This window comes from Arachis ipaensis, chromosome B4, assembly GCF_059453495.1.
Source record: "Arachis ipaensis isolate K30076 ecotype BB chromosome B4, ASM5945349v1, whole genome shotgun sequence".
NCBI classification, from domain to species: Eukaryota; Viridiplantae; Streptophyta; class Magnoliopsida; order Fabales; family Fabaceae; genus Arachis; species Arachis ipaensis.
Window position 1 is genome coordinate 37904874 of NC_142439.1, and position 8399 is coordinate 37913272.

Below are 8399 nucleotides of genomic sequence, written 5' to 3' on the forward strand. Positions count from 1 at the left end.
TATAGGTTGTCATAGGTTAGGTGGAAAGTTTAAGTTAATCAAAGATTCAAAATTCTAGCTCTCTTGACCATATGCACCCTACCTTGACCTTAGCCCCATTACAACCTATGGGAAAGTCCTCATGATATTTGTATTCATGCATAGAATAATTGTTGATTGTTAGATAAAAAATAAATCTTGGAAAGCATGACTAGGGGAGAATTGAGTGAATCAACCCCCATACACTTGAATGCCTAGAGCGGATACACATCCGGCGAGGGTTCGATCGCTCAATTACATGTTTCCACCCATGATCATCTTTTCTTGCAAGTTTGTGAAATCTCTTAATGATTCAACTCAATTGTTGGTTTGCTTTTATTGCTATTGCCTTAGCCCTTGTGCTTGCATGCGTATTCTTGGAGATTGATTTATTTTGACTAAGCCATTGCATTCATGTAAATAGGTTGCATATAGATAGATTGCATTTAGTTAGTTGCATTGAATAAATGTTGATACCTCTTTGTTTCTTTCTTGATTTTAGCATGAGGACATGCTTAGTTTAAGTGTGGGGAGATTTGATAAACCCCGATTTCGTGATTTATCACCTTTTCCCACATTTATTCTATGAAATAGTATGATTTTGTAATTCTCCCTTGAATTGTGCTTAAGTTTGAAAACATGCTTTTTAGGCCCCTTAAATTGGTGATTTTAACTCACTTTAATTCCATTCGATGCCTTGATGTGTTTGTTTAGTGATTTCAGGTTCATAAAGGTAAGTATTGGATGGAAGAAATGAAGAGAAAAGCATACAAAGTGGTGAATGCATGAAGAAACAAGAATTGGGAATGCATCGATGGGCACGTGGTACGTGAAATTGTGATTATTCATTCCCTAGCTATAGCGCCAAAAACTTAGTATGGGAGAATGTGATTTCAAAACTTCTTCACAATTCTGTGTAACTGACCAGCAAGTGCACTGGGTCGCCCAAGTAATAAACCTTACGTGAGTAAGGGTCGATCCCACGGAGATTGTCGGCTTGAAGCAAGCTATGGTCATCCTTGTAAATCTCAGTCAGGCGGATTCAAATGGTTATAAGGTTTTGATAATTAAAATATAAATAAAACAGAAAATAAAATAGAGATACTTATGTAATTCATTGGTGGGAATTTCAGATAAGCGTCTGGAGATGCTTTGTTGCTTCTGACCTTCTGCTTTCCTACTGCCTTCTTCCAACCATGCGTTACCTCCTTCCATGGCAAGTTGTATGATCCTCTCGGATGAAAACAAATCCATATGCGCTGTCACCGCACGGCTAATCATCTGTCGGTTCCCGCTAGCGTCGGAATAGGACCATTGTCCTTTTGCACACTGTCACTGTGCCCAACATTTGCAAGTTTGAAGCTCGTCTCAGTCATCCCTTCCCTGATCCTACTCGGAATACCACAGACAAGGTTTAGACTTTTCGGATCTCATGAATGCTGCCAATGGTTCTAACCTATACCACGAAGACTCTGATCTCACGGAATAGAATGCTCTGTTGTCAGGAGAGGCAATCATGCGTCGTGAACCAGGAGGCCAAGAGATACACACTCAAGATATTGCAGATAGAACGGAAGTGGTTGTCAGGCACGCGTTCATAAGTGAGAATGATGATGAGTGTCACGGGTCATCACATTCATCAGGTTGAAGTGCGAGCAAATATCTTAGAGAAGAAGTAGGCGTGAGTTGAATAGAAAAACAATAGTACTTGTATTAATTTATGAAGAACAACAGAGCTCCACACCTTAATATATGGGGTGTAGAAACTCCACCGTGGAAAATACATAAGTGAAAGGTCTAGGCATGGCCGAATGGCCAGCCTCCAAACGTGAACATACAAGTTCAAAAATGATAAAAGATAAAAGTCTCCAAAATAAATCTCTAAAAGTAGTTTTTATACTAAACTAGTAACTAGGGTTTACAAAAAATAAGTAACTAAGTGGAGTTAGTGCAGAAATCCACTTCCAGGGCCCACTTGGTGTGTGCTTGGGCTGAGCATTGAGCTTTACACGTGCATAGGCTGTTCCTGGAGTTAAACGCCAGCTTTGGTGCCAGTTTGGGCATTTAACTCCAATTCTGGTGCCATTTTGGGCGTTTTACGCCAAGATATTTTTGGCTGACTCTGAACGCCAGTTTGGGCCATCAAATCTCGGGAAGCCCAGGATGTCTACTTTCCAACGCAATTGAGAGCGCGCCAATTGGGCTTCTGTAGCTCAAGAAAATCCATTTCAAATGCAGCAGGGTCAGAATCCAACTGCATCTGCAGTCCTTTTTCAGCCTCTGTATCAGATTTTTGCTCAAGTCCCTTAATGTCAGCCAGAAAATACCTGAAATCACAGAAAAACACACAAACTCATAGTAAAGTCCAGAAATGTGATTTTTGAATAAAAACTAATAAAAATATAATAAAAAGTAACTAAAACATACTAAAAACTATGTAAAAACAATGCCAAAAAGGATATAAATTATCCGCTATCACAACACCAAACTTAAATTGTTGCTTGTCCCCAAGCAACTAAAAACAAAATAGGATAAAAAGAAGAGAATATACAGTGAATTCCAAACTTATCAATGAATTTAGTTCCAATTAAATGAGCGGGACTTGTAGCCTTTTTGCTTCTGAACAGTTTTAACATCTCACTTTATCCTTTGAAGTTTAGAATGATTGGCATCTATAGGAACTCAAAATTCAGATAGTGTTATTAATTCTCCTAGTTCAGTATGTTGATTCTTGAACACAGCTACGTTATGAGTCTTGGCCGTGACCCTAAGCATTTTGTTTTCCAGTATTACCAACGGATACATAAATGCCACAGACACATAACTGGGTGAACCTTTTCAGATTGTGACCCAGCTTTGCTAGAGTCCCCAGTTAGAGGTGCCCAGAGCTCTTAAGCACACTCTTTTTGCTTTAGACCACGACTTTAATCGCACAGTCTCAAGCTTTTCACTTGACACCTTCACGCCACAAGCACATGGTTAGGGACAGCTTGGTTTAGCCGCTTAGGCTAGGATTTTATTCCTTTGGGCCCTCCTATCCATTGATGCTCAAAGCCTCGGATCCTTTTCTACCCTTGCCTTTTGATTTAAAGGGTTACTGGCTTTTTCTGCTTGCTCTTTCTTTTTCTTTCTTTTTTTTCTTTATTTTTTTCGCTATTTTTGTCGCAAGGTTTATATTCATTGCTTTTTCTTGCTTCAAGAATCAATTTTATGATTCTTCAGATTATCAAATAACATTTCTCCTTTTTCATTATTCTTTCAAGAGCCAACAATTTTAACATTCATAAACAACAAATTCAAAAATATGCACTGTTCAAGCATTCATTCAGAAAACAAAAAGTATTTCCACCTCATCAAAATAATTAAAGTAATTTCAAGATAGAATTCGAAATCATGTACTTCTTATTCTTTTGTAATTAAAAATATTTTTCATTTAAGAAAGGTGATGGATTCATAGTTCATTCATAGCTTTAAGACATAGACACTAGACACTAATGATCATGTAATAAAGACACAAAACATAAAGCATAATTTTCGAAAAACAAAAAAATAAAAACAAGGAAATTAAAGAACGGGTCCACCTTAGTGATGGCGGCTAGTTCTTCCTCTTGAAGATATTATGGAGTACTTGAGCTCCTCTATGTCCCTTCCTTGCCTTTGTTGCTCCTCCCTCATGGCTCTTTGGTCCTCTCTGATTTCATTGAGGATAATGGAGTGCTCTTGGTGCTCCATCCTTAGTTGCCCCATGTTAGAACTCAGTTCTCCTAAGGAGGTGTTAATTTGTTCCCAATAGTTTCGTGGAGGAAAGTGCATCCCTTGAAGCATCTCAGGGATTTCTTGAGGAGGAATTTCCTCATGCTCTTGTTGAGGTTCATGAGTAGGCTCTCTTGTTTGCTCCATCCTCTTTCTAGTGATGGGCTTTTGAGATTAATCTCTCCATCTCCCATGACTCGGAGGTGGAAGCAATTGCCTTCCCTTTCCTCTTTCTAGAGGTTTCTCCGGCCTTAGGTGCCATTAGTGGTTATGGAAAACAAAAAGCTTTAGCTTTTCCCACACCAAACTTAGAAGGTTTGCTCATCCTCGAGCAAAAGAAGAAAGAAAGGAGTAGAAAAAGAAGAAATGGAAGAGATGGAGGTGATGAGAGGGTTCGGCCAAGGGGGTGTATTGTGTATGATGTGTGAAATTGAAGGTGGTAAGGAGGGGTATTTATAGGGTAAGGGAGAGAGGGAATTCGGCCATGTGTGGATGGGTTTAGGTTTGGGAGGGAAATGGTTTGAATTTGAATGGTAAGGTAGGTGGGGTTTAATGATGGATGGATGTGAGTGGTGAAGAGGTTGTGGGGAAGAGGGTAGGATTTGGTCAATGGTGTTTGGGGAAGAGTGTTATGGAAAGGTGTGAAGAGGAGAGAAGAAGAGGTGGGGTAGGTGGGGATCCTGTGGGGTCCACAGATCCTGAGGTGTCAAGAAAATTGAGTCCCTGCACCATTCTGGCGCTCAAACGCCCATTCTGTACCAATTCTAGCGTTTAACACCAGCTCTGCTACCTTTCCTAGCATTAAATGCCACTCTGCTGCCCATTCCTGGCGTTAAACGCCAGCCAGATGTCTATTTCTGGCGTTTAACGCCAGCTAGATGCCAGACAACCCTTTCTGGCATTAAACACCCAGAGTGCTGCCCATTCTGGCGTTTAATGCCTAGAATGCTGCCAGGCTGGGCGTTAAACGCCCATTCTGCTATCCTTACTGGCGTTTGAACGACAGTAAGTCTGTCCTCCAGGGTGTGCTATTTTTAATGCTGTTTTTCACTCTGTTTTTGATTTTTTTTTTTTTTTGTGACTTCACATGATCATCAACCTAAAGAAAACATAAAATATCAACGAAAAATAATTAAATATAACTAAATATCATTGGGTTGCCTCCCAACAAGCGCTTCTTTAATGTCAATAGCTTGACAGTGAGCTCTTAGAGAGCTTCACAGGGACTCAAAGCTTGATGTTGGCCTCCCAACACCAAACTTAGAAGTTGAGTGTGGGGGCTCTGTTTGACTCTGTATTGAGAGAAGCTTTTCATGCTTCTTCTCCATGGTTACAGAAGAAGATCCTTGAGCCTTAAACACAAGGTAGTCCTCATTCAATTGAAGGACTAGCTCTCCTCTGTCCACATCAATCACAGCTCTTGCTATGGCTAGGAAGGGTCTTCCAAGGATGATGGTTTCATCCTCTTCCTTCCCAATATCTAGGATTATGAAATCAGCAGGGATGTACAGGCCTTCAACCTTTACTAAGACATCCTCTACAAGTCCATAAGCCTGTTTCCTTGAATTGTCTGCCATCTCTAGTGAGATTCTTGCAGCTTGCACCTCAAAGATCCCTAGTTTCTCCATTACAGAGAGGGGCATGAGGTTTATCCCTGACCCCAGGTCACACAGAGCCTTCTCAAAGGTTATGGTGCCTATGGTACAAGGTATTAAGAACTTTCCAGGATCCTGTTTCTTCTGAGGTAATTTTAGTTGAACCAGATCATTTAGTTCATTGATGAGCAATGGGGGTTCATCCTCCCAAGTCTCATTACCAAATAACTTGGCATTCAGCTTCATGATTGCTCCTAGATATTAAGCAACTTGCTCTTCATCAATATCTTCATCCTTTTCAGAGGAAGAATACTCATCAGAGCTCATGAATGACAACAGTAAATTTAGTGGAATCTCTATGGTCTCTATATGAGCCTCAGATTCCTTTGGTTTCTCAATGGGGAACTTCTTAGTGGCTAGTGGACGTCCATTGAGGTCTTCCTCATTGGAAATCACTGCCTTTTCTTCCTCTCCAGGTTCGGCCATGTTGGTTATAGTTATGGCCTTGCACTCTCTTTTTGGGTTTTCTACTGTATTGCTTGGGAGAGTACTAGGAGGGAGTTCAGTAACTCTTTTACTTAGCTGACCCACTTGTGCCTCTAAATTTCTAATGGAGGACCTAGCTTCAGTCATAAAACTAAGAGTTGTCTTAGATAGATCAGAGACTACAGTTGCTAAGTCAGAGTGGCTCTGCTTAGAATTCTCTATCTGTTGCTGAGAAGATGATGGAAAAGGTTTGCTATTACCAAACCTATTTATTCCACCATTATTATTATTGAAGCCTTGATTAGGCTTCTGTTGATCCTTTCATGAGAGATTAGGATGATTTCTCCATGAAGGATTATAGGTGTTTTCATAGGGTTCTCCCATGTAATTCACCTCTTCCATTGCAGGATTCTGAACAGCAGGCAGAAGTCAGCTAATTAAGAAATAACTTATAAAATACGTTGTGAGTGTAGTTCTTAATCAGCTAAGGTCCGCCTTGTCAATTTAGAAAAGTTGTCACAAATTTTAGAAATAAAAATACTGGGAGTATGAGTCACAGATCGTCTCCCAACGAGTTGCAGAAAAGGGTGCTAATTTATTAATCAGTAATTTTCAAGAAAGTTTGAGTTGGATAACGTGCAATTTAAAATAACTGTAAATTAAAGCAATAAACTAAGAATTATTATTAATATTAAAAGGCCTTGACTGGGGGAATGATTAAGTGGAAGTTCTATCCTTGTTGGAATCTTCTCTAGTGTAGTGTAAAGAGGTTGTTGTTTTCACTTAGTTAACCCTTACTAAATAAAAGAAAGTCAAGTGATTGAACTAACTCTTATCCGCAAATCCTAGTCCTCTCCCTTGGGAAGGTCTAGCATTAGTAGATACAGAATTAGCCAACAACATCCAATTTGACTAAGCACTTGAGCATTCCAACTCAAGTGTCTCCTTTTAATCAACCCCCATGTCAAGTAGAAAATCTACTCCATTGACATGGATTTAATACTCATAAAAATATAAGATGACATAATAAATTAAATAAAATAAAATAAAGAATTAAAATTAATTAAAAGTAAAAGTAACTCTATATATTAATAAATTTAAAATGCAACATACTTATCTGAATAGGGTCAATGATCAACTGAAAAGAGTAAAGGAATAAGGAAACAAACTAAAGTAGTAACTTTAACAGATGTAATGACTCTTTAACATCCAAAATCCAAAGCAAAAGCATAAACTATCAATATAAAGCTAATCTAGATTCAGATCTAAAACTAAAAGTAATCCTAATATCAATGTATCTGAATATGTGTGGATGCGTATTGAGTCTCTGCATGTTCCTTAGCTTTAGTCTGTGTTTCTGGGCCGAAAACTGGGTCAAAACGCGGGCCGAAATCGCCCCCAGCGTATTCTGTTATTTCTGCAGATCGCGCAGGTCACGCGTACGCGTCGTCCACGCGTTCGCGTCATTTAGGAATTTTCCTTGTCACGCGTACGCATCGTCCACGCGTTCGCATCGCTACGATTTCTTCATTTCGCGCGCTCGCGTGAGCCATGCGCTCGCGTCAGTGTTCGCTGGTCATCTCCTTAGTTTCTTGTGTTTCTTCCATTTTTGCAAGCTTCCTCTCCATTCTCTGAGCCATTCTTGCCCTATGAAGCCTGAAACACTTAACACATGGATCACGGCATCGAATGGTATAAAGGAGAGTTAAAATGTACTAATTAAAGGTTTCTAGGAAGCAAGTTTTCAACCATAGAAATCAACTAGGAAGGAATTGTAAAATCATGCAATCCATATGAATAAGTAGGTAATGGCTTGATAAAAACCACTCAATTAAACACAATATAAATCATGAAATAGTGGTTTATCAACCTCCCGACACTTAAACATTAGCATGTCCTCATGCTTAGCTTAAGGAGATAAAATAAATGAGTAGAGAAATATAAGACTCATGTAATGCAATGCAACCTATATATATGATGCAACTATATGATTCTTGTCTTCTTGATTAAAAGTAAATAAGCTCTTCAAGAAAAAACATAAATTGGATTTCACTAATTCAAATTATACAATAAAAGACAAGTAAAATTGTAAGAAGACAGCTCATGAAAGCAGGGAACATAGAATTAAGCATTGAACCCTCACTGATAGTGTATATGCACTCTAGTCTCTCAAGTGTATAGGGTAATCACTCTATTCTTCTCTAATCATGCTTTCTAAACTTTGTTCTTCACCTAACCAATCAACAATATTCAATGTACCAATGCAAACATCATGAGGTCTTTTCAAGGTTGTAATGGGACTAAGGTAAGGGTAAGGGTATGCATATGGCTAAGTGAGCTATAAATTGAATCCTTGACTAACCCAAGCTCTTACCTAACATACATACTCTTATATGCTTTAAATTCATGCCTAGCTACCCGTAATTCCCCACTTTCACATTCCATACTCATGTATTAACTTTTTCTCTTAACTTGTATCACATATGCATTGATTTTTCATTAACTTAACATTGGGATAATTTTGTCCCCTTATTTAATTACTTAATT